At 44.0% G+C, this 27061-nt stretch overlaps 1 protein-coding gene across 2 annotated transcripts in view; it reads right to left on the reverse strand.

Annotated features, from left to right (window-relative positions):
* GAS7 (growth arrest specific 7) overlaps positions 1 to 27061 on the reverse strand; it is a 204732-nt gene that overhangs the window by 176176 nt on the left and 1495 nt on the right. The gene's annotated exons all lie outside the window — the stretch shown is intronic.

Here is a 27061-nt window from a genome sequence, read left to right on the forward strand (position 1 = left end):
GTGTAGTCATAGTGACATACTATACAGCAATGAGAAGAACTACTGCTACCCAAAATATGCACGACTCTCACAAACATGACATTGAGTGAAAGAAGTCAGACACCCAATAAAGAATAAGTACCTACTCTATGCTTCCATTTAAGTAAAATTCAAAAGTGGACAAAACTAATACATGGTATAAAGCCAAAATTGTGGTCATCTTTGAAAGAAGGTACTGACTTGGAGGTAAGAGGATTTCTAGGGTGAGGGTCCATGTTCCAGTCATAGTCATGACATAAATGTTCTCGGTTTGTGAAAATTCATCAAACTGTACATTTAATGATTTGAACAATTTTCTGTAAGTCATACTTCTATTTAAAAGTTATATACTAAAAAAAAAAAACTAGATCTTCAAGCAATCTGCAGTGATCTGAAGTTTGGGGGTCTTTTTATTTGTTTGCTTTGGGGTTTTATACCTATTTCAACCATGGACATTAAATAAAACTCTTACAGGATCATATAGAGCTGAAAGAGACTTCTAGAACAACTAGTTTAATGTCCCGTTTTTCAGGTACTGGGTGCTATAGCTCAGAAAGGTTAAGAGACTTGCCCATGTTACCCAAATAATGAGGGCCAAGGCACCCTAGAACCTGTGAACTGCAACTCCTCATCTAGTGGTCTCTCCAGTCCATATCAAGCCTCAGCAATCTCTCTAGGACTTCATAGGTCCATCTTTGCCACCAGACAAATCACATCAGTGTTCACAATATGGTGCTTCCCTCTATGATATAAAAGTTGTTTTGGACAGGACACAGGTTGCAAGCCACAGAATCTAAACCAAATTGTTTTAGATACGCAACCATGCATGCGCGCGCGCACACACACATACACACACAATGGAGAGTTAGCAGTATTTATTGGCTCATATAACTTAAAAGTTCATGAATGCATGGCCTTCAGGTACTGATGAATGCAGGTGCTCACGCGATGTTATCTCAGTTTTCTTTTATCCTGGTAGCTTCATTCTCGGATGTTCCCCAAGTATTAAGAAAGAGAGTCATGGCCTCTCCAAGTTTATAAATCTACTGGCTTAACAAGAGCATCTCTTTCCCAGACTGTACAGCAAAAGGTCCTAAGGGAGGAGGAATCTCACAGGACCAGCTTGGGTCACATGCCCATTCCTGGATGGCTATCCAGGGGGAGTTAGGTCAAGCCTGGGTCATACATCTACCCTTAGAGGTTAAGGATAGCACCAGCTCAAGCCAAACCATTCATTTCCTATGAATTCACTGCACCTTTGGTTCTCCAAAGAAAAATTAAGGTGCTATTACCAGAATAAGAAGAATTAGAGATGACAAACAATAGATATCTACCACAGTAAGTGTCAGCCTTGACTCCTAACTTGAGCATTATAACAAAATGCTCCATGTCACAGGGAAGGAAGGTCAGAGACTTTGAACTTGAGCTTCCTGCAGGCTTACATTCCCACACATTTCAGCTGACCGTTCAGCAGTTAATCTTGACAGATCTCAGTTGTTCCACTTGGTGATTAAGTATTACCTGTAAATCAAATATGCACTCCAATCCTAGCCAAAAACATCCAATGACAGATGAGAGAGCCAAAGACAAAATGTCAATTTGCCAATCTGCCTCATAACACGTCTTCCCAGTATGCCCGCAGAATCCTTCCATGGGCTCTCACTCTGCCGGCACTAACAACCCCAGGCACATGCTGGGACCCTCTGATGGTGCAACTGAGAGCAGTGACTTGGCTCAGGACCATCCCAGATCTGGCAGCCAGGCCTGAGGAAGCAGGAACTGCCTACTGTTAGAATCCCACAGCCTGTGTTCAGAGGGCTGGGTGGACTTGTTTTGGGGGGGTGAGAAGGAATCACATGAATCCTCTCTCTCTAGGAGGGAGCTGCATATTTTATGAATAGTGTGAACTGCTCCTGGTTGTCATTTCCTAAACTTATATGAAGAACTGAATTTATCCATCGAGTTTTCCAGGTCCCCTCCCACTCACTCTAGGGGAGCTCAGACCTTTTGATTTTTTAAAGAAGAAAAAAAAAAACTCAAGGAATTGCAAAGGTCCCAGTTTGCTCCATGCATCGTTTTTTAAAAGTTCAATCTTTTCATGTCATTGACCATTTGTCACAGTGCTTTTCCAGATAGGTAAAAAGTGAAATAAGCCCATCACAAAAGGACAAATGCTGTATGACTACACCAACATGAGGTTCGTAGAGAAGTCAAATTCATAGAGACAAAAAGTAGAATGGTGGTTGCCAGGAGCTGGGGGGAGAGGGGAAAGGGTAGCTATTGTTTAATGGGCACCAAGTTTCGGTTTTGCAAGATGGAAGTTCTGGAGATGGGTAGTAGTGACGGTAACACAACAATGTAAATGTACGAAATGCCACTGAAATACCCTTAAAAAATGAAAATGGTTATTTTTATGTTACGTATATTTTACCACAATTTTTTAAATAAAGAATAAAAATAGACAAGGGAAAATGTTTTAGTTAAGAAAGCATATGAAGACAAGGTTTAAAGAAATAAAAATATCTAGGTATAAAGATGCTTTAAAAAGAATACACAGAACAAACTTGAAAGAAATAAAAAATATCTTTCTCACACATTTTAGCAAACCAATATATGGTGAGCTAATTTTTTTAAAGAAAATTTTTGCCCACTCTGCTCAGTCAGTGAAAGCATAGGATAATTAAAAAAAAACACACACACACACACAAAACAAAAAAAAAACCCTTTGAGCACTCTAATATTTGAAAAATAAGAAATTCTTAACTAAATAAAAAAAAGACTAGCCTATTGACAAAACCAGGATGCAGCCCCTCGCCCCCGCCTCTTCGCAGGCAGCCCCCCAGGCACAGCGATCAAAGGCCCAAAGGACCCCCAGGGTTATTCTCACTCACCATTCTGCTCAGGTCTTCTCTCTTCCACTACCTGCCGTGTGACCTGAGACAAGTATTTCACCTCTCTAAACTTATTTTCATAGCTACAGTAGGGCATAAAAAAAAGACCTGTCTTCAGGGGTTGTCATAAAGATTAAGGAGACAACGTGCCCCAAGGGCATGTTACAGAGCCTGAAGTAAGCTGTGTGTTCAGCAAATATTAGATCCCTTTCCCTTCTCCACTTCCTAAGGTTTCAGCCTGTTCAGAGAATAGTTGGCCTTGTCACCCATGAAGTCCTCTTCTTCTGCTACCCTTGAAAAAGAATCATTACATGTGGGCACCTGTGCAAAACTAAGCACTGCGATGGCATTTTTAATAGCAAAAACAAAAAAATTAGAAAATTCTAAAGAGGAAAAGAAAAACTAGAAACACTCCAAATATCCATCAATACAAAATACAAAATAAACCATGCTACGTCCATCCATAGAATATCATACAGCTTTGCTAAGTAACTACTGATATTTATATGCTAATAAGAAAATATCTTCAATATTATTGAGTGAAAAAAATGAAATTAAGATATAATACATTCTGGTTATTTAAAATAAGAAGTAAACCCACCAATCAGGGTGTTTCCACAGAGGGCTGGAAAAGACGTCAAAGGGGGCTTTAATCTAATTTCGATTCTCAACATTTTTTTCATGATCACCCTCTCTAAGGATCCTCTGAAGACATCTTCCCTAATCACTTCCCACCTCCATGAAATTTTAATACCACAAATCTACTGCAGATCTGTTTCTGACCACGTGACCTTTGAAGAGCCACAAACCACTCTAAGAGCTGGGATTTTATTTCTGTCCAACAACCAATTCCCTCCTCCCCATTGTAGATGTACAGTCTAATTCATACGTTACTTGTGTGATTAAAAATTAATAATTAAAAAAATTATTTCCTCAGTCTCCTTCCCCAAACTATTTGTGGCTAGGACTGCCAGTGAGGGATAAGTGATGTTAAGGGAAATGCAAACACTGACTTCAGCAGTGCAACATGTTTATGTTATCCTTTCAGGATATTGACAAGACTAGAAAATGCGCATCACAGCTGTAACCACAAGCCTTATCTCAAGGTATTGTTTGGGAGTGTGCCTAGTGTCTCTTAGGGTTGTCTAACCCATGAGAGCTCCCAATAGGGTAAATGTCTCAATGACTCTGGATACCTTCTCAAACCCCAGTGAGAGACTGTTCTGGTTTCCTGGTTTTCCTCCCACTTCCTTTGCAGTTGGTTTCCTCCTCACCCCCGTTGGGGTGCCTGCAGGGCCCATCTCGGAACCTCTTCTCTTCTCTATCCACCCTACTGCCTAGGTGATCTTATCCAGTGTGGCAGCTTGAAAACCATCTATACAATAATGACTACAAAATTATAACTGCAACCCAAACTTCTCCCCTAAACTCAAGAATCATCTCTCTAAACGCCTACTCATTATCATTACTTGAACACATACAGGAATCTCAAATTTAACAGGTCCAAAACATACTCTTCATACTCTCCCAATTCCTCTAATCCTTACTTTCTCATTTAATACCAGCTTCTTCTTTCCATTTGATTAGCCAAAAACCTTGGAGCCATCTTCAAGTTCTCTTTCAAACCTTACACATCCAATCCATCACTAAATCCCATTGGTTTTACCTGCAAAAACATCCAAAATCCAACTGTTTTCAACCACATAACACTTATTACCCTGGACAAAGCCACCATCATCTCTCGCTTGTATCATTGCAATCATCCCTTTACTCGTCTCCCTCCTTCCATCCTTGCTCCCTGCTCTACTGCATTGCCCACATCCATTCTTAACAAAGCAACAGAGTGATCCTTGCAAACATTAAGCCAGGTCACATCAACCATCTGCTCAATGGTCCTCCAATAGCCCTGGTACTCAGAGTCAGGTCTTCATGCCCTGGGCCCCTCCCACCCCTCACTCCAGTCACCTCTCTGCTCTCATCTCCAAAACTCCCGACCCGAACTCACTCTGCCCCAGCCACACTGACGGTTTTTTTGGTTCTGAACTTCAGGTATGCTCAGGCCCCAGGGCCTTTGCACTTGCTTTTCCCTCTGCCTTCTAGCTGGAATGCTCTTCTACCAGAAATCCACACACTTGCCCCCTCGTATCTTTTAGAGCTTTGCTCAGATGTCCTTTCCTAATAAGACCTTCCCTGCCCATCTCATTCAAAATTACAAATCTTCTAAATCACTACATGGTTTACTTAGTTTTACTTAATCTTGTCTCCTGCAACAAAAATTAAACTCTATGAAGGCAGGGATGTCTGTTTACTTTGTTTACTACTGTACCTCCAGCGTTGAGGGTGATGGCTTGCACACTGTAGGGCATGTATTCAGTGAATGAACTCCTTATCTCGTTAATGTGCCAAAGGTTGCAAAGTAGAGGAAGTGCCTTTTTAATATATCCAGCCACTCTGTCACCTCAGAAGTCACTAAACTTAAAAATACTACATGTGCTCCCACAATACATATACACATAATGCCATCATGGGTCCCTGAACAAGGGCTCGTGCCAAAGGCTAGTAGGCACTTTCAATGGCTAAGTCAACAAACACTACTAGTATCAGATGCTTTCTAAGCTCAGCAATTTGCTGAGGGCCCAGCCAAAGGCAAGAGCCTTTCCTAACTGCCAGACATTTTTCTCTCTGTAGCTTCACCTGAGCCTTGAAGAACCTAGGGTCCATCGATCTCTGAGCTCCATTCATGAAAAACTCTAAAACTTCCTTCATCCCTTAATCAGAATATTTTCCTCTTCTGATTTGGAAGAGACCCAGAGGTGTTAAAACAGAACATCTTGACCAAATTTCCTCCAGGCAAGCTTTCCTTGGGCTTACTCACTCCAACACACCCGTCTTTCCCGCCAGACCCAGTGGGAGCCAGACTTTTCAGTGATCCGGTCCAATGCAGAGCTCCAGCAGTGAACCCAAAAACTGAATCCAAGCTGCACTGTCGTTATGAGCTGGCTCTGGGCCTGTCACCAAGAATGACAAGAGTTCCTTATATCAGACCCTCTGGTAGCAAATGAGGAACACATCAATTTAGCAGGAAATCGGCTTTCCTTGAAGCTTCTCTGAAGTTTGTGGAGAAAAGAGGAATCTATACTGATTGAGTAACAGGAAAGGCCACCTGCAACTTTCACAGAACTTCTTCTGGACTTTAAAATACTAAGTAAGATGTGGGGGAAAAAAAAAAAAAAAAAAAAACAACGAAACCTCTGAAATGAACAAGGTCCAACTGCACAAGATTCATTTCCCATCTCTCTAAAATCAGTGCTGCCACATGGTTCCTATCTGCTACAAAGTCCCTGCGAGGGAAGAGAAAGCAGTGGGAAGTACTGGTTCTAAGCAGAGAGCCTAGCTGCATCTCTGGCTGGCTGTGTGTCCTGAGCAAGTTTCTTACCCTCTCTGAGCTTTAAGTTTCTTTATTTGAGAAATGGACTTCCCCTTGCCAGTCTGTCGAGACAATAAATAAGAAATCCTTTGTGAAAGCCGCCTCTAACCATTATAGGACTAAACAAAGTTATCACATACATTCAATACCATTTGTGTTCACAACTCTCTGAGGGGCACATCAGCAAGCACAATGGGGAGAAATAAAAGACAGCCATTGCCCTTACTTTCAAGAAGCTTAAACTTCAGTTGGGAAAACAACACGCACAGGAAGATTCAGCATTTGCAAAGCACCATGCAAAAGCACACACCTCCGTCTGTTGCTTCCTCCCAGTGTCCCTTGGGTCTGCTTGTTTGGATTCTAATATCTGCCTAAGTATCCATCATTCTGGCTACTTCCTAGACTGCAAAAGGCCTCAAAGCTGTCAGTAAACTAAGTTTTCAAAGCCAAGCCAGATGGAATGGCAGGGCGGTCGAAGCCCTCATTCTCCCCACTCAGGTCCAGCTGTGGCTGACTTCCCTCCATCACCCGGACAACGCTGCCAAACACCTTCCTCGGCGAATCCCCTGCCCACCCTTCTGAAGGATGACCGACGCAACATCCCGGCACTGTACAGAATATTACCTACCATGCCTCCAGGCCAGCTGAAGGAAGAGAAAAGGAGAAGAAATGAAAAGGGAATTCAAATGCAGCCATTAGCAAAAGGAGAAAACAGGAAGCAGAGGAAAAAAACAGAAAGTGAGAACATCAAAGGAAAATGAGGAACGTAAATAACTATCATTTGACATCTGACTTTCTAGTTTATGAAGGACTTAAACTGACAGTCTATGGTCTGTGCCAACATTCTGCAGGGCTGAGTAAGGAAATGAGCAAACTGAGGCTTGACAAAATTTCACAAGTGGAGCGAGAACTAGGACCATGAACCTGCCTCCTGATTTCACAACCAGTGCTTTTTCCACTGCCAGTAACCCACGAATCCTCGACTAAGACTGGAGAGCATTTGGAGGCCGAACTAGATACAGCAAAAGCAGAGGGTACTATTCCCAACAGCCAAATGTCCATCGACCAATGAATTTTGATAAGTGGAAACAGCTCAAATGTCCATCAACCAATGAATTTTGATAAGCAAATGTGGTGTATCCACACAACAGGAAGTTATTCAGCCATAAAAAGGAATGATGTCCTGACACATGCTACAACATGGATGTACTGCGAAGGCATCATGGTAAGTAAAAGAAACCAGACACGAAAAGTCACATACTGTTTGATTCCACTTATATTAAATGCTTAGAACAGGCAAATCCATTGAAACAGAAAACAGATTAGTGGTTGGCAGGGGCTAGCTGGAGAGAGGGCGATGGGACTGAGTGCTGAAGAGATGTGGCGTTCCTTCCGGGGGTTATGAAAAAGGTCGAGCTGGGTAGCGGTGACAGTTGCACAACATTGTAAATGTACTAAACGTCACTGAATTCTACAGTTTTAAATAGTTAAAATTGTGAATTTTATGTTATATGAGTTCTACCACAAATTGTTTTAAGTGTGTATGGCGGGGACGGGGATGAAGAAAAAAAATGTAAAAAAGATTGGACACAAAGTAGGCGGAATGGGGAAGTAGCCAGAGATTCTTAGGCAAGTCATGACTTTCTCCAAATCAGACCAGGGGAGCGCGGCCACTTCTCTTACTCTAAAGAGGCCTTAATTGGGGGCTGTGGACAAAGAACCACCAGCAGCCTGGAAAGGAAAATAGAGCAGTGAGCACAGGGGAACGGGACTCTGAGGCATGGAGCTGGCAACCCTACAGGAAGATCAGCTGATCCCACCGGAAAATGCTCAGCATTTACTCATCTGGCCTATATATTGACGGAATCATTCATTCGCCAAATATAAACTCAACTCTGGGCCAGCCACTGTCATTGGTTATTAGGGTCACTGCAGTGATCAAATCCCTGGCCTCACTGAGTTAACCCTCTGGAGGGTAAAAATGTTCAAATTCACTGGTATGGCTGGTATGATGACCTAGTTTAATGTAACTTGGGGCTCAGTCCACCAAGTGTAAATAAAAACTAATAAATGAACCTTTCTTCTCTGATTTTTAGTACATTTTAATCACATTTGGTGGCTGGGTAGAAATTAAAGAGCTATATGGGACACAGTCTATAAAAACAATAGGCAGTCACCTTGCAGGGTGAGCTTGAAGCAGAGACCTAAATGCGGAAAACCAGACATTTTAATTAAAAATTCTGGATTTCGACCCAGAGGAAGGAATTTGCCTTTAGGCCACTGTTTCAGACAAAATCCATCCAAAAGACATGTTCCAATGCCTATAGGGCCTTCAGCTGTGCTCAGTCCTGGGGACCCTGCAGGAAACAAACCAGACACATAGCTCTGCCCTCGTGGGGCTCATGTTCTAATGAAGGAGACACACAATAATGGAGCATGTTGTATGTGTGCTAGGGACACATGTTAAGGAGAAAAGCAGGGACAAGCACAGTGTCCCTGTTTTTTTGTTTTTTTGTGTGTGTGTTTTTTTTTTCAAGCTTTCAATCTCACATAGAACTATGTAGATAAGTTTACTATCCAAATCCAGGTTAAGGGTTTTGTGTGAGTCAGCTCAGTCTGCCAGAACAAAGTACCATAGTACTTTGGGGGGACTTAAACATCAATAATCTATTTTTCTCACAGCTCTGAAGGCTAGAAGTCCGAGATCAAGGTGTCAGTAGGTTTGGTTTCCTCTGAGGCCTCTCTCCTTGGCTTGCAGATGGCTGCCTTCTCCCTGTGTTCTCATGTGGTCTTCCCTCTGTGTCTGTGTCCTAATCTCTTCTTATAAACATATCCATATAACCTCATTTTAACGTAATTTAAATCTTTTTAAGGACCTTATCTCCAAATATAGTAACATTCTGAGGTACTGGGGGTTAGGACCTCAACATGTGAATTTTGAGGGGGACACATCACAGGTCCCCAGTACTCTCATCACTCTGGACTGCCTCCCAGGGCCCATCATTACACTAGGCATACTTCCCTGGCCACACTTCCCTGGCCACTCACCTGGTTCCCCACGGACACTGAAGCCCCCTGACCACAGAGACCCATGAATCTTGACCCGACTCTCGTTCTCTGCTCCATCCTCAGAGTCTAGAACACATCTGGTGCCTCAGAGGGGTTCAAATGAAGGCCACAGAGAAGGACAAGAAGGTGATGTGGCTGACTGAGGTCTTACTCCAAATGATTAGTTTGTCTGGGCCAAAAACTTCAATAGCTTTTTTAATCGCTCAAGCAGGGGACAAGGAAGTGGCTTCAGAAGCAAGTTAAAAGGGTCCAGTGGAGAAAGGACCACCATAGCAGAGGGCTCAGCAGTTGGGACAAGGCTGCCAGGGAGAGTCAGACAGCTAGGTCCATGAGTACAGGCCTTCCCACCACTTTCTACACAGCCTCTCAAAACAGGCCTTGCACTTGTCATCAGCTCATCCCTAAATTTTAAAGTGTGCTCACATCCACTGTCACCTTGAAAACCCTTCCAGTTAACCTCAGGCAGCAGAAGAATGGCTGTCACATCATTTTGGATAGATGAAGAAACTGAAAGTCAGAGATTTTAAATTAATTTTATAAGGTCAAAGAACCAAGAGGTGTGTGGGGTAGGTGGTCCTACAGTTAGAGGCCAGGGGTCCTGACGACTATCCACAGTCTAACTACACCCACTGTCCCTGTTGCAGCCCCACTGAGAAGCAGGACAGGGAGAGAAGACCAGTCCATGCAATACCTACTCATCTTTCATCCTGAGTGTCCTGTCCTGTGGCGCAAAGGGCCTTGTTCTCCAGGACGCTGATGTCAGGTCTCTGAGCTGACCTGGCTACACCTCTTCTGCCCTCATGACATGGCCATTCACACCTTTTTGGAGAAAGGCTGGTTACGCCATACACCAAAATCAGAGCAAGATGTGCCTAATTCTCTAAGGCAAGCTCTCCTTTTATCCTCTTTAATTCAACCATTCATCCAAACAGCCATCAAATACTTACTGAGCCAGACCTCATAGATGCCAAGCACTGCACCAGGCCAGGGCAGTTACAGAGATTTATGAAGCAGATTTCCTGCCCTGGAGAAACTAAGAGTACAGTGCGGGGAAGCAGTCCTATAAACAAGTCATTGTGGTCCAATGCGGTATGTGCCATAACAGAGAGGGGTGCCCTACAGAAGCCAGAGGAAGAATGGGGAGACATCAAAGGCCATACTTGGCCTGGGTCTGGATGAGGATTATCATTCCCTAGACAGGCATGAGGGGGAAGGGACTCCAGTCAGAGGCAGTGGCTCTGCAAAGGCACAAAGGCGTAAAGATGTGTGCTAGGACAGGACAAGTGAGGAGGCCAGGGACGGAGGCCAAGCATAGTTTGTGCAGGCCCGTCAACCCTGACAAGGAGTGCCTTTACACTTGGGGCAAAGGGGAGCCACTGGAGATGATTCTTTGGGATCCAGGTTTTACAAGGATACCATGGATGGCCATGTGAGACTAGGGTGAAAGTGGAGACACCAGCCCTAAACCTGGAATTCCTGGCTCAGTGGAAATACAAGAAATATTTACCAAGGATCAGGTTAGAACAGAAAACTTGCCCATCCCCAGGAGGATGTCTGATATCTTCAAATTGCCTCTCTCCAGCCCTCTCGCTAGGGGTACGGCCCTCCAACAACAACCGTTGCTCTTCCTCCCCCCCATAAACCATGAGAAAACCAAGTACAGGGGACTCTGTGATTATCAATCATGCCAGCTGCATGTCTGCATTGTAATAACCCTTTCCAACTTGCTGGCATCTCACATCAGTCCTCATTTGCAAGACACTTGCAGCTCTAACTGAATATATATAGTCTTGCTGATTTTCAGTGAAGCATAATTTACACCTTCTACTGCTCCTCGAAGAAATCATTTCCCCAAGACTAATAATAAAGCAGACCAGCCAGCTAAAGGAACAAAGCACCCCAACCACCCTCTGGCAAGTGATCCAAAAACAAACCAGAAGGGTGCTGCGCTTGGCACCCCTTAGAGCAATGCTGATGGACAGAGAGGAATGTGAGACTCTAGCATCACATTATAAGGAGAATTTCTGTCCCACAAAGCCCTAGGGCTTCCAGGAGTCCCCTGGAGTCACTCTAGAAAGGAATGGGAGTGATCAAGGGCCTATACCACAGTCCAAGGAAGGTGTGTGCAGCCGGAAGAGCAGCAGCTCTTGGGTCCACACCGCCTGAAGCCAACATCAATGAACAGCAGGCCTGTGAGTCCAAGACTTCCGGCAAACCCGACCTCCTGCCTTCCGTTCATGCTCCAGCATGCTGTCCTCTTGGGCCGGGGGCCTAGTCAGGAAGGCTCAGGCCACAGCTGGCTCTACTGTCCTCCTGGAGTGCCTCGTAATGCCTTTGGCAAACCCCACTCCCAACATCTCCCAACTGGCAGGGCTCCCCACCCACCAAATATACTGGGATGACTCTACACAGAGAAGAAGCCTGACTATATTCTCATTCTGGCTATTTTCTCCTGGGTGACACAGAGGAAGTCCATCTGAAATTCTAAAGTTTATCAGGATCTCTGTGGCCACACCCACCATAGCGATCCTTAAAGACACACACAGATCAGGCCTCATAAGTTTACTACCCCACTGAACACTCACAAACCCCAGCTCACTGTCTCTCTGATCCCAAATTCCTAATCAGCATGCACTAGTCACAGGGCCGGAGTAGCAAACAGACCCCTTTGGAAAAGCCACACCACAACAAGATCAGATTATACGGTCAGGGCAGATGGGAACTGGGGTACAACATAGTTTCCCACTACTGTACTGTGGTATCCTCTCCTACCCTCAAAGAACCTACAATGGTGCTCGAAAATTCAGCAGCTAGCCGGCTGAAAGAATCAATGTTCCCTTTGCCATGTCACAAAACACATCAACTTGAAAATACATCCACAGGTCCTGTGATCCCAAATGTGGGGTGTGCATTGACCGGCACTCTGAGCAGTAACTGGCCCATGGGTGTCTCAAAGGCCTCTGGAGGCAATCTTCTGCAGAAAAAAATCTGTGTTTGCAGGCTGGTTTATCTGTCACGTGCTCTAAGATAAGATTCCCCTTACTTACTACTTGTAGTTAAGATTCTCATCTTGGTCACATCCAAGAAGGATCCAGATAGGAGGAGATTCAGACAACTGTGATGTTTTGACAAAGGATTTTCTGGTTTGTTTCTGGGCTAAATAAACCACGACAAAGCTGAAGACCTATCCACAGAAGGGCCTTGACTTCCTTGGGCAAACACGTCTTCAATGATGATGCTAAACCTTACAGAAAGACACTTGGAAGAACGAATATGCAAACTGAGTTGAGGTGACAAGAGGCAGAAAGACAAAGTCACCACCAGAAATTATGACCAAGATGTCTGGAGTGACTCTCAGGGTAGCAGGTTTCTTTTCCTAAGAAAAAGCAAATAATAATGGCCAGCATTCTGAATGATGGATAGGAAACAAACATGGAACCACAGCAGCCGCCAGCATGTACTGAGCACTGACACCAGGCTCTCTGTGGAGCATTTCTGTTAAAGGTGACAACTCTAACTTTCAAGTGATCCTCTGATGTGGACCTTGTTATCCCCCTTTTAAAGCTATGGAAACTGAGGCCCAAGGTCATGAAAGCAATGTATCAACAATCTCATACAGACAGCATCCAAACCCAGGTCTGCTAAGCTCTAAACACCATTACACCAGATTGCCTACACACTGAGAACACTCCCACTCCAGGATTCCAGAAGAAGTGACCCAGTAATCAAACAGTCCCAAGGCAGGTTGATTTCCCCAACTCCTGTGTTTCTCTCCAGCAGGAAATAATAATAGTCTACTGACCTTATATACAAAGTAGCAATCCTACTTCATGCAATCCAAGTTTTTTGCTCCCACAGGGAGGATGTTTGGTCTGAGTAGTGCACACTGTCTTCCCCAATCTGTCTTGTTGTCATAGTCTGAATGTATAAGATGCCTAGGTAGAGATTGTATAAGAGTGTCACTCTGCAAACTCTATTATGTTTTTTCCCACGTGAAACCAAATAACTATCATGGGTGGCAAACCTAGAATCTTGTATTCATCAGCACCATAGCTGAAATTACTAAACTATGGTCCATTATTTTTAATTGAGTGCCTCTGCTTGGTTGTGCACCATGCACTGAATCTATAAAGATCAGAAACCCAATCCTTGACCTCAAAAAATCAACAATGTATTAAGAGCAAGAGAGAATTCCCATATAGTGGAGTGAATGTAAGACATCTAGAAGGATGCAGGGGGTGCTGTGTCAGCAGTCTTCTCAAGAGATTAACACCAAAACCAAGTAATGAGAACAAGTTACTCTAGCTAAAAAGAAAAAAGAAAAAGACACCATAGCAAAGAAATGAGTAATCCGATCAAAAATGGGCAAAGAATTTGAATAGGCATTTCTCCGAAGACATACAGCTCACTGATAAGCACATGAAAAGATGCTCAAAATTATTAGTCATCAGAGAAGTACATACCAAAACCACAGTGAGACACCCCTTCACAACCACTAGCATGGCTATAATTAAAAAGACAGATAATAACAAGTCTCGATGAGGATATGGAGAAATTGGAACTCTCATACATTGCTGATGATATTGTAAAATGGTGCAGCCACTTTGGAAAACAGTCTGGCAGTTTCTCAAATTGTTAAACATAGAGTTGCCATATCACCCAGCAATTCCACTCCTAAGTATATACCCAAGAGAAATGAAAACATATATCCACACAAAACATGTATACAAACATTCATAGGAGCAATACTCGCAATGGCCAAAAATAAGAAACAACCCAAATGTCCATCAACTGATAAATGGATAAAATGTGGCAAATAGTCATATAATACAATATTATTTGGCCATAAAAAGAAATGAAGTGCTGATAGATACTAAGACATGGATAAACCTTAAAAATTATGCTAAGTGAGAGAAGCCAGTCATAAAAGGCTACAGATTATATTATTCCATTTATATGAAATGTCCAGAATAGGCAAATCTATAGAGACAAATTAGTGGTTGTCTGGGGGCTAGAGTGGTTGGGAAGAAACACAGAGTGACTACTAATGGGATAAGGGGCAATGAAAATGTCTTAAAAATGATCAAGATATTGGTTGTACAACTTAATGAATATGCTTAAAAAACACTGAATTGCACGCTGTCAATGGTACGTGCATTATATCTCAACAGAGCTGTTAAATAAAAAGGGAATGGGATTAAAAGAAAGGATGGGGGAGGAAGGTTACTTCAGAGAGAAGAAACAGCATGTGCTAGGACACAGCAAGAGAAAGCAGAGTTGCCATCCCAGAATTAGGTAGTTCCATGTGCTTTTGATAGCATTACGCATGTGAAAAAATGGCTAAAAACGCAGCTGGAGAAGTAGGCAGAGGCCAGGTCACGAAGGGCCTCGTAGATGAAGCTAAGGCATGTTATATTGTAAAGGCAATGAAAACCTACGAAAAGTCTTCAACAGGAGTGTTGTGAGATCAAACTGGCTAGAAAGGTCATTGTAGCGATGCTTTGGAGAATGGACATCTCCGAAGGATAAAAGAGATGGCCACTGTTAGGGGCCAGGGCAGTAATCCAGGCAAGAGAAGAGAGAGGTCAGTTCCAGAGCAGTACAGACCTGAGGGCTCAGCCAAGGGACTGTGGAGATGCCTGTTTTGCGGGGCTAACACCATGTCCAGTTTCCAGCCCTAGAACGTTAGCTTCTGAGCCCCATGACACTTTAAAAAGAGAATTTCCTTGTAACTGTACTTCTTATTCCCCTTCGCCCTCTATATCCATCCCCCCACTCCCCTCCCTTCTCCCCTCTGGCAACCGTCAGTTTGTTCTCTGTATCTATGAGTCCTGTTTCTGTTTTATTTGTTCATTTGTTTTCTTAGATTCCACATATAAGTGAAAAAAAAAGTCACGGGGATGTAATGTGTATAGCATAGGAGAAAAAGTCAATATTATTGTAATAACTTTGTATGATGACAGATGGTTACTAGACTTATTGTGATCACATCGTAAGGAATATGTCAAATCACTATGTTATACACCTGAAACTAATATAGTACGTCAACTATACTTTAATAAAATTAAATAAATAAATAAAATAAATCAAAAAAGAATTTCCACCCAGTCCCTTGAAATAAACCTTTCCTTTGCTCCAGGACCAAGGGAAAATGAAAAATGCTTAAGCCCTTTAGCAGCCTCTTGCATTTCACCTCTCCCAACAAACAGCCTTTTCCTCATTACAAGGAGAGCTTCTTCTGGGAGCTCAGGGCAGCCAGAGACCCATCAGGCCCAGGTAAGAAGCAATTAAGACTAATTAGCCCAGCCTGAGCAGTAGCAACCATCACATAGCAGTTCTAAATAAACTGGAACTGGCCAGCTTTATTGCTTTAACTAGTAGGACCTGTGGCCTGAAATGCCCCTCAAAAGTGCTCTACAATCTACATCTCAAAGTGTGGGCCCAACACCACCAGCAGCAGTATCTCCTGGGAGCTTGTTAGAAATCCAGGCTCTCAGGCCCACCCAGACCTTCTGAATCTGAATCTGCATTTAATAAGATTCCCCAAGGATCTGTGCCCACAGGTCAGAAGGCCTTGACCACAATGCTGCAGCAACCAGTCTTGCACTGTGACCTCAGAGGAGTCCATGGAAAAAGGTTTCTCCGACCCCAGCAGTCCCTCAATAGAAGCCTGAGGCAGCTCTCAGCATTCAACTTGGCATGATCCCCAGAACATGTGGGATGTACACTCCGTTAACAAGAGTGTGTACAAGGCACCAGCTACTCTCACCGGAGCCCTATGAAACTTAGATTCTGTAACTTGCCCGGGGGTCTCACAGGTAGCAGGGGCTGAGCCAGGATTTGAACCCAGAACTGCCACACTTGCAGTGCACGCTGCAGCCCACATGGAGCGAGGTTCCACCCCACCCTTGGACATGGGCTGAGCAGTCCACACGGGGGTTGGCCGCAGGGCTCACGTTTCAGCCCACAAACCAAACCACACAGGCATCCAGCAACCCCTCGGAACCAAGGAAGTGCCTCGAGATGTGGAGGCCCCGTCCCTGCTGCATATTCTTCTATCTGGCAAGTCCATCTGGCAAGTCCATCCCAGGCTCGCTCTCTCTCTCTGCCATCATGTTCACACTGCAGTCAAGACACTGAGCCTGCTGCATTCATGTCACTCACTCCCCACTCTGCTCTCCAGCCTTTCTTCCTCCATAGCCAGTTCCTGGTCCTGGACCCAGTAAAGCATTCCCGAGCCCCACCTCCACCCCGTGATCAAGGGACCCCTCTGGGAAAATAACACCAGTTGCCACCTACCCCTCCTACCTTTTTACCACCTCCGTATCTCTGTCCTCAAATTAAAAAGACTCAGAGAAAGGTCTAATTCCAAAACCTGTGTTCTTTCCATGACCCTGTATAACCTCATATAATCTACTTTTTTTAAAAAAAAGAAAGTAAATGAAATCCAACCTAATTCCAGGATTTAATCATGACTTGTGAACTTAAAAACTCTTTTAGAGTACTAAAATGCTCTGCTCCTAAAATTGTAGCCCAAAGACCAATAGCATCAGCATTGCATGAGAGTCAGTAAGATAATGCAGAGTCTTGGCCCCCACCCCAGACCTATTGAATCAGAAACTGTATTTTAACGAGACCCATGAATTTGCATGTACATTACTGTCTGAGAAGCGCCAGCCTTGATGCCCTGCAGTGATGTCGTGATGCCATTCAGGCAGATTCTTTGTGCCCACACCAGAAGACAGGCCCCAGGAATGAGAAACCTTCTCTAATAATATAGAAATATTAGACTGAGTGCCAGATTAGATTTTGTGTTGAGTATGACCTTGATTATCAAAAACTCAACAGTTTTTCACTCAAAGCACAACAAAGGCTTGTAGCTATTTATCAATAAAACACCCTCTAAATGAGAATAGTAGACTTAAAGTTCCTATTTCTATTTCTAAATTATATTATGAATCAAAAACAAATGCCTCAATGACACTCTTCCATGAGCCACTGCTAAAATAAGGATCCTCTGTCATGATTAAATTAGAACAAGGGCTTATTTCTGTAGAATTTTTTAAGTACCATCTCTAAAGAGTTTTTATAACTTAATTAGTTTTTTGTTGACTAATCCTGGAGTTCTCTGTGCATGACAAGCAAATGAGAAGGGAGGAGGAATTAAGGCATCTGAGAAAGAACAATGGATGCCAAATGTCTGGAATGGCTTTCATTCCTACAGAACGAGTGTGAAACTGAAGTCTTTTAGAGAGGTCACCTGCCAGAGTCACCCTGGAAGGACAGTACATCCCCAAGGGCTCCCAAAGAAGAGCTGCTAACCTTGGCTCTATGTCTTGAGGAGCTCAGAGCACACAGTAGGTACTCAAATAGAAATAGTGGATTTTGTTGAACCAAAAGTTGTGACACGTATTTACTGGAAAGAAAAAAAATCCTAGGAAATCTGAGATCAGGCCAAGTACCAGGCAACTACCTACGGTGTGCCCCACAACATGCTAGATGCAAGGATAGCTTGGAAGAGGGGAGAGCTGATTTCAGAGAACGGTAAGTGTTCATCCTGGCTCTCAACTGCTAAGGACATCTGCTGAGGCCTGCACTGTGGCTTTAAGTTCTTGCAGCAGTGGAAGCTGGTCAGACATGCAGGATCCCTGGCCTCATCCCAGACCTACTGAGTCAGAATTTGCAACCAATAAGATCCAGGGAATTCATTTTGAGAAGCTTTGCTCTAGAAGCACTGAAATTAGTTTGAGAAGCACTGCTCTAGGTATGGCCATAAAATAGTGCGAATGAAATAGACCAGAAATAAGGACATCCCTCAAGTGGGTGCACATGTGGTGGGCAACAGAGCTGTCTGCATATATTCAGCCTGCTCCTTTGCTCATTCTGAGCACATAGTAGGATCGCATTTTCCTTCCCACTTAAAGATTCCAGATAGTGGTTGCTCCATCATTCCGGGTCCTGGAGGTCTCACAGCCCCAAACCAATTCGCAACAGACTTGCAGCATGAGGAAGAAGTGAAACTATGTTATTTTAACCACTGCCCATTTGGGAGTTGTTTGTTATGGCAACATATCCTAACCCATCCTGGCTGATACAGCACATACATCCATAATGTCACCATTTCTAGAATTTTCGTTACTCCCCACTGAGAACTGCTCAAACTCATCATTACTCGAGGGTAGGATCTCTTTGTAAATCCTGAACAGTTTAACTTACTTAACTCAATCTCCCTCTTCACTCTTCAGACTTCTCCTCAATAGTTATCTTATTTTCTCTTTCCCCCAGATTTCCTCACATATTTATGCTTTTATCTTATTGTAGCATATGCATTTTAGTAAGCTGCTTTAAATTCTTTTTGCAATAAGGTGATAGACAGATAGTCACACGTACAGACACACCAGACTTGGCTCCAAATGAATTTTAGCTGTTTCCAAAAAAAAAAAATCAAATCCACCCCTCTAAAGACAAAGATTTGCTGTTACTGAGGATATTTAAAAGAACTTGGCCCTGGGCCAGCAAGTATTTCTTCAACCTGTTCTTTCTACAAAAGGATACTTACAGAATGCAAGGCACACATGGTCCCTGCTTTTAAAAAGCAACACTCTCCTGGACATACCATCTCTTTTTGCCTTGTCACAGGTGAAATCTGAACTATGCTAATTCCATGAAAATACTTAGCATCATTGACCAAAAGTTTTTACTTTTAAAATTCAGCATCATTATAGTGATTAAGCCTCTTCTGCATGTCTGAGCCTGCACTAGGCACAGGTGAACCTTATTTTAACCAATTCCTCTTGGTGGGCAGTTAAACTGTGGCCAATTTACATTCTATTAGAAAGAATGCTGCAATGGGCATTCTTACAGCTCATCTATCAGGTGCTTCATGAGTCCAAATTTTTAAAAGTCCAATTGCTGGATCAGAGGGCATGTATGCTAGTAAGGCTTTTAAGATATACCCTCCAAGGAGCACATGATAATTTTCCTATACCCTTACCAATACTCATTCTTTTTTTTTTGACTGTTTTCATTAAAGCTATAAAGTTATCTTTTTTAAAATCTGCAATTCTTTGATTACTAGTGAGACTTAATATGCTGATGACTTTGTATATCTTTTATTATAAAGTATCTATACAAATTCTTTGCTCATTCTTATACTGATGTGTTTGTTTTTATTTTTTAAATAATTTATAAAAGCATTTTCTGCATTAAAGATATTGACATTTCCCCAATTTTTATTTGCTTTTTACATCATTTTTTTAAGGAAAAGGTCTCTGGTGACGGAATGAACAATTCACAGAAGAGGAAAATCCAGTAGGGAAAAGCGCATCCCAAATGATCTGCAAGAGGTGAGGTCCCTTGCCCTCCAGTTCATCCGCCACCAGGTCCTTTTGACGTGACCTGCAAATATATTTCAATCCATCCACTTCTCACCATCTCGCTTCCACCACCATACTCTGAGCTTCCGACTAGTCTCTTGGCTTCCCTTCTTGTCCTCTTCAAACCCATTCTCCACACTTCAATCAAACCAAAGATTTTCTGCTATGCTTGGAAACTACCTACCAAACACTAAAAAATGGGGCGGTGGCGGGGGGAGTAATTATGTAATGTGATAGAGGTGCTAAATATTGCTACAATGGTAATAATGTTACATGTATAAGTGTATCAGATTAACACATTGTACACCTTAACTTTACCCAATGATGTCAAATGTAGTCAATTAAAAAAAAAAATCATTACTAGCTTGAAATTAGCCATGGTAGAAAACATTTACACCCCCGAAACTGGCAAAAGCCACAAATCAGGACTTTCTTCTCTTCACCTTCCACCCTCCACTCCCAGAACCAGTGAAGGCAGGAGAAGCCTTAAACAATGTTAGAGAATGATACCTGTCCTCCCAAAAATTGCTGAGGAGAGAGCTCCAGATGGAGAGATCTTACAGACAGGAGACTGTCGCTGGCAATTGCGTGGATAGGCAAAGAGACCCACACAGTGGGAGGAAAGCTCAGCAGATGCCCAAATGACATCGAGGAGCAGCTGGACCCTTAGAATGATGTTTTTTAGTTAAGTCCCCCAGAATATAAGTGCGGATCTGGGGAAAGGGCAAGAAATCCCATATTACTTGACAGTACATTTCTTCCACCATGCAGAGTAGGGACTCAAATTAAATTCCTATAGAAAAATAGAAGTTACATATATTGGGGTATGTGTGGTCTCTATCCAATTTACCTGCCTCCCTCTCTGTCCCATCTCAACCTCTCCTACCCTGTTCACCACTCTCCAACCATTCTAGAATATTCTGGTTCTCTCAAGTATATCAAACATACTCCTCTCTTCAGGGTTATTTGTATTTGAAGTGCCTTCTGCCTCAAATGATTTCTCCTGAGATACTGACATGGCTGGCCCCTGTGCATCATTTAGATCTCTGCTCAAATATCACCTCCTTAGAGAAGGCTTCTCTGACAGTCTTACCAAACCCCTTCCTGCACTCCCCCACTCCATCACAGTACCATTTTATTGGCCCCATATTACTTCAAAATTATATATTATTTTGCTAGTTTACCATCTTCCCAACTAAAAGGTAAACTTCTTTTCTGTGTCTTCACTGCTTCACCTCTAGCATCTACAACAGTGCTCACAGCCCATCATAGGCACTCAATCAGGAATTGCTGAATAACTGAATGATCAACTTTTGAACAGGGATTGGCAAACTACATACGGCCCATAAGCTAAGAATGGCTTTGACATCTTTAAATGGTTGAAAACAAAGCAAAAAAGGAATAATAATTCATGGCACATGACAATTAAAACAAATTCAAACTTTAGTGTCCATAAACAAAGTTTTATTGGAACACAACCACACCCATTAATTTGGGGATCATCTTTGGTTGCTTTCACGCTCCAAGGGCAGAACTGAGTAGCTATGACAGAGACCATACGCCCACTCTCAGGGCTTCTCATTGCCTCACGGCTTCTCACAGCCTCTGGCATACTACAAATCACAGTGACGCAGCTACAACTTGATTTTGCCTCTTGGCCTGCATAGCCTGAAATGTTTCCTAGACCTTTACAGGAAAAGTTTTCCAACACAAGTTAAGGAGGAGGCTTTGAGAAATGTTTCTGAGGGAGAACAGACAGGCTTGCTAACTTAAAGGAAGTGGGAAGAAGAGACAATGTCAGGTGATGTAAACAGACAGAAGGTGATGACAAACACTCCGGTGTGGAGGGTGGGGTTAGAAGGCAGTGAAAGGAAGAAAGAGATTGAGTTTAGTTTGGACATGTGAAATTTGAGTACCTGGGGATCGAATCTGGATACCAGCTCAAAAAGTGAGACAAATACAATGAACCAGAAAATTAACCTAAAAAAACAAATATTTATCAGATGGTAGATAGGGAAGACACTAAATGTGAAAGAGGTGGATGAGTCCTCTTATGTGTCCACAGAAACCTCACACAATTCATACACTTGTTACAACTAAACCTCCACAATGTTACCCCATGCTCTGGTCTACCAAAAGACAAGCCAAACCCACCTGCTGGCCACCATTTCTACTTCTCTCCATAGGGACAAACACCTTTGTCATTACAGGGAGAGAAGAATATAATAATTTTGCAATTAAGTGTAGGGGATCAGTCCTAACATTCTGTTAGAAAGCTTGTCATGTGTCACCTTGCTGCTGTGAGTAATAAGGGAGCAAGCTGGGAGAACAATGTCCCCTGGAGTGGCCTGACAAAAACCCTAATACCTTACATAAAAACAAGGCTTCCTGGTTTACCAAACATTTTCTTTCACCAGTGAAGTGGGGCCTAGCATCCATGATCAGAGATGAAGTTGACCAGGCTATCAGAGAAGAGCTGGGCTTTTTTAGGCTGAGAAGAGTACAAGAAGGTCAGCATCTCATTCACGTTTCTATGTAGTAATGACCTGCAGAGATTCACATGGTGGTTAACAGATGTCAGGGATTCCTGCCGACTTGTTGCTAAGGGAACTTTTAAGAACATGTCCAAATCCATAAGCCCTGCCTACTGCTTTGAAGCCCTGTGGTGAGGTCACCTGACCAGCACCACAGCAGTGAAGAGGGGACAGAGTCTTCCTGAGCAGAGGCGGACAGTGGGGGGCGGCGGGGGGGAAGGTAGGTTTGCAGACATTCAGAGCTACAAATGTGGCCACAGCCCCCAATCAAAGGGCAGGATGACAGTGAAGTTGCTGGAAGCAGCACCTTGGTCTTTTCCACCACAATTACATACTCAACAAACCACCAGCCCTAATTACACCTTTTGTGAACAGAGCTGAAGACCGCCTTAAAAACTATTGGCAAGAGGGACAAGGCCACGCCCATTTTAGGCAATTTTCACATTACAGAAAAAAATGCCCTGTATTAAAATCAATTTGTGTAATATATCAAGCCTCTACTAGATGTCGGACAACTCAGATACGCTGTCTATTAATAACCAGCACCAAATAGCTCCGACCTGAAAATGCTGGACTGGTATGTCAATGGCAGTGGACTGACCCAGGCTTTAGGGACAGGAAAATCAGGTTTTGAATTCAGCTGCATCATTTATCATGTGGCCTTTATAAAGAAATCCAAGGCATCTTGCAAAAACATATATCCTCCAAAGATGGCGAGGTAGAATGGCCAAATCTCCCGCATTTTATCTCCTTCTGGGGGCTCTCTCTTCTGTTTGGCCTGGCACTGCTTCTCTGTAATGGATCATCTTTCTCAGGTGTGTTCTCCCCACCCTTCTGAGTTAGCTGGTCTACAAAATGGCCCTCAATGAACCTGCTCTCCCAATATCTACACCTGTATGCACCTCTTTCCCACAATGAATCTAGACTGGTCCTATAACTCACTTTACCAATAGAATGTGCCAGAAGTGATGTGACAGTTCTGAGATGAAGAACTGACAATTTCAACTTGTGTTCTTGGATGTGAATCCCCATGTAAAAACTTCAACTGCTCTGCTGAAGAGAAAGGCCACATGCAAAGGCCCTAGAGGATGAGACACCACACAGAGAAAAAAGACACACGGAAAAATACCAAGGCACCAGACATGTTGAGTGAAGATGCATTTTGGAGGTTCCAGCCCAGATGAGCCTCCAGGACTCCAGTCCCAGTCTCCAACTGCCTACGAATGCAAGGGAGATGCCAACACAGACCAGCAAAAGAACCACCCAGCTGACACTAAGTTTTGGGGTGGCTTGTTACTCAGCAAGAAATAAGACATCATTCCTTAATTATCCATAGCACAGCCCACTCCTGCAGCTCCACATCTCTCTGCCACAGCCACACCTTGTGAACTCCTGCAGGACAATCACATGAACCCAAAAATGAGAGAAGAGAAGGTAGAGAGAAGGCGATCAAGTTCAAGAGTGACCCTCTGCAACTGTCTAGTTCCACTGGCAAACAGCATCACATTCTGTTAGTATCTCTGAGGTCCAGACCTTACAGCCAGATCATGGATTCTAAGAACAGCATGTATATCAAGGAAAGCTCTGTTGTGTTTGCATTCCAATCTTATTAATCCCCAGAATTATTTCCCAAAAGCTCTGGTAGTTTTTCCAGATGCCTTACAGCAGGGATTCCCAAGCCCCAGGCCAGACCACTAAGGTCTGCAGCCAGTTAGGAAGTGGGCCGTACAGCAGGAAGTAAGTGGCTGGTAAGCAAGGGAAGCTTCATCTGTATTTGCAGCAGCTCTACAGAGCTAGCATCACCACCTCAGCTCCACCTCAGATCATCAGGCATTAGATTCTCATAGGAGCACAAGTCCCTGGTGCCAAAAAGGTAGGGGACCGCTGCCTTACAGTATCTTCCAGGTCCCTGATTTCTTCTCTCCATTCAAGGTAAGAGCAGTCCATAAGGAATTCCTGGGCCAGGGTTTGGCTCTCCAGCTACTGAACCTGTCCAGTCATTGGACCATGTTTGACTCCCCAGCTCTTCTGGGCTCCTTCCTCCATCTACCTTTCCCAGAAGCTATTTCTCAGCCTCCATGTACCCCAGAAGTCTGGTGGAAATCTCCTCCCCTACAGGGCCCCCAAGACTATGGAGGTGATCTCAGGCCTGGCTTGGAGCCCACAGAATGTGCTTCTGCAGACTCCAGCCCTGTCTCAGGTCTCCATCACAGCTCCTCCTCAACCATGTATCTCAAATGTTAGAATTCTCGACTCCTCTCCCTCTTCATGGCTGAAAAGATCCTCAAGAAAGATTTTTCAGGCTGCTTTTATCTAAAGACTTTTATGTCTCATAGGCAGCAGCTGTGGGTCTTATCTATTAGGCCTCCTCCCTTTCCTGGGAGGAGCTGGTTCCTCTCCCTGACAGTCGCTGGGAGGCTGCCCCATGCCTTGAACAGCCAGGATCCTTGGGGCTAGCCATTGGTCCCACCAGGGCCTTCCACACTTCTCTGCCTGAGGTGAGGTTTTCCTAAAAGTTGCCCTAGGAGTCTTGACCAAAGATTTCCCTAGGAACCAGGATCGAAATCTACCTGACATCTCCCTAGGGACTGGCTGGCTGCCAGGGCAGATCTGCCAGCTCTCTCAGAGTTAGCTCTCAATTCCCCTCCATAGGGTATGCTTCCCACAAAGCTTGGGCTCTCAGTTCCCCTTTTTTCATATAAACAAGGAAGAAATTCTTGAAGAGTGTCCATTTTGCTCATACTACTCTCGACCCCTAGCACTATTTTCCATCAAGATGGGGTTTCCCGGTATCACTCCACCAGAAAGCAAAAGGTACACTGGGGTGGGAGTTACAGTGGAGGTGCCATTCTCAGCTGTGCAGCCACCAACCCACTCCTCCCCCAGGAGGCTGGTATCATCCATTCTGTCTGTACTGGTGTCCCCAGTGGCTCCTCTGGCCTTCCAAAAGCTCAGCCCCCAGCAAGCTCAGTGTCAGGCAGCCCTTTGGCAGACATCCTATGAGGTTCACTGCCTCCAGGACCGATGGGCCCCTTCTCCGGCCTCCTCATTTCTGCACTGTCAGCTTTGATGAACACCTGGCTGGTGTTCCCCTGGACTCGTGTTTCCATATGCTGGCCAGTCCACCACGAGTGACTCCCTTGGGAGCACTGCATTCTCCACAAAGTGCATCTGTATTTGAGGACTCACCCCATCCCAAGGGCTTGCATAGCCTCCATCCCTGCCCAGTCCTCAGCCTTGAGATCCAGCCTGCTCACAGACGAGGCTCACGGACAAAAAGGGCCAGAGCTACCATCCCCTCTGTTGAAACCCCAACACCCTGGGTCCCGAAGAGCCTCAGGGCTCAGGCCCCCCTGCCTCCACCTGTGTGAAAGCCAGCTGGCTCTGAGTGAAATCAAACTTCGGGATTAGCAGGAGAGATGCTCCAAGTGGGAAGAAGCAGCTGTCCTCATTTTAGCCCCAATATTTCAGCCGCCCCTTAGGGATGCTGTCACCACCATGCTGACCTCAGGGGCTACACTTTCCTTTTCCCACATGGATCCATACCCTTCCCTCACTGGCCTTATAACACAATTGAGCCCAGGCTATCATGTTTAAAAGAAAGACAGGCACAGGGTAATATTGACCATCTGAGCTGCTAACCAAAGTTGCAAGCATTACTCCTTGGGCAATTTCCTTCACCTCTCTCAAATTCAGTTCACCTGCTTTAAAATGAGGGCTGGTGCTCAGAGCTGTCAGGGGAATTGGTGACAGTGCATGTACTATGCCTAGCACCTAGTAGGTACTCAACAAATGGAAGCTCCTCTCAGCAGCCCTGCTTACACAGATGCCACTTTTGTTGCAGGTCACCAGGTGGGAGTCATCCGAAAGAAAGCCCCTTAGGCATCAGAGATTTCCTAAGTATGTCTATGCCATAGAATGTGACTGACACACCCAAGACTGTCCCAGCTGATCACTCAGCTTGTTCCCTGAATCTGGTCCACCCTCCCTTTCCCCCACTAAGAAATGCAGAGAGAGCCATTCCACTCTTGCTAACACAGCCTATAAACCCACCAGCTTCACACCCACCCAAATACAGCCGGCTGAGTCCAGCCAGGGACACTCCGCACCAGACAGACATCTGACAGCCAAATTTCCACATCGGTATTTCCTCGAAAAGTGTGGCCACCAGAGGAACTCTAAAATAGGAGTCTTTCTCAAGGCTTTGGAGCTAGAAAAAAAGGAGGCGCCAGGTCTTCAGAAAAATACACTTGCTTTCTTTCACATCCCAATTTCAAGTAAGAAACTGGGAAAGCTGAGAAACACACCTGAGCCTCTTCTTCACTCATAGGTTCTCAAAATACAGAACCAAGAGGGTTAGGGACCATACGCTGCCTGCCGCCAGCCCACGAAAGCACCTTCCAGCCTAAACTTTGCTCAAATGTTACTAGGTGACTCGTTTAGGAGGGATTTTATTGTTTTCCTCTGAACCTGAAAAAAACATAATGTACCTTTATGAGGCCAGGCTCTATTTTTGATAATGCTTCCACAGGATACTTTTCGGGGAAACTCACCCTATCATCATTTCACCTTCTTCCTTCCTTCCTTTCCTTCCTTTCTCGACTTCCGAGTTACACTGGAGCATTTTCAGTCGAATTTTGCTACTTTGTTCTTTGTGAAGTAGGTCAGGGGTTAAATTATAAATAAGTTCAGTCTCCATGATTTGGGCAGCATTTTACAACGGTTCTGTATACTTACACAATTGCG

The sequence above is a fragment of the Pteropus medius genome, unplaced genomic scaffold (genome assembly GCF_902729225.1).
Source record: "Pteropus medius unplaced genomic scaffold, Ma_sr-lr_union100, whole genome shotgun sequence".
NCBI classification, from domain to species: Eukaryota; Metazoa; Chordata; class Mammalia; order Chiroptera; family Pteropodidae; genus Pteropus; species Pteropus medius.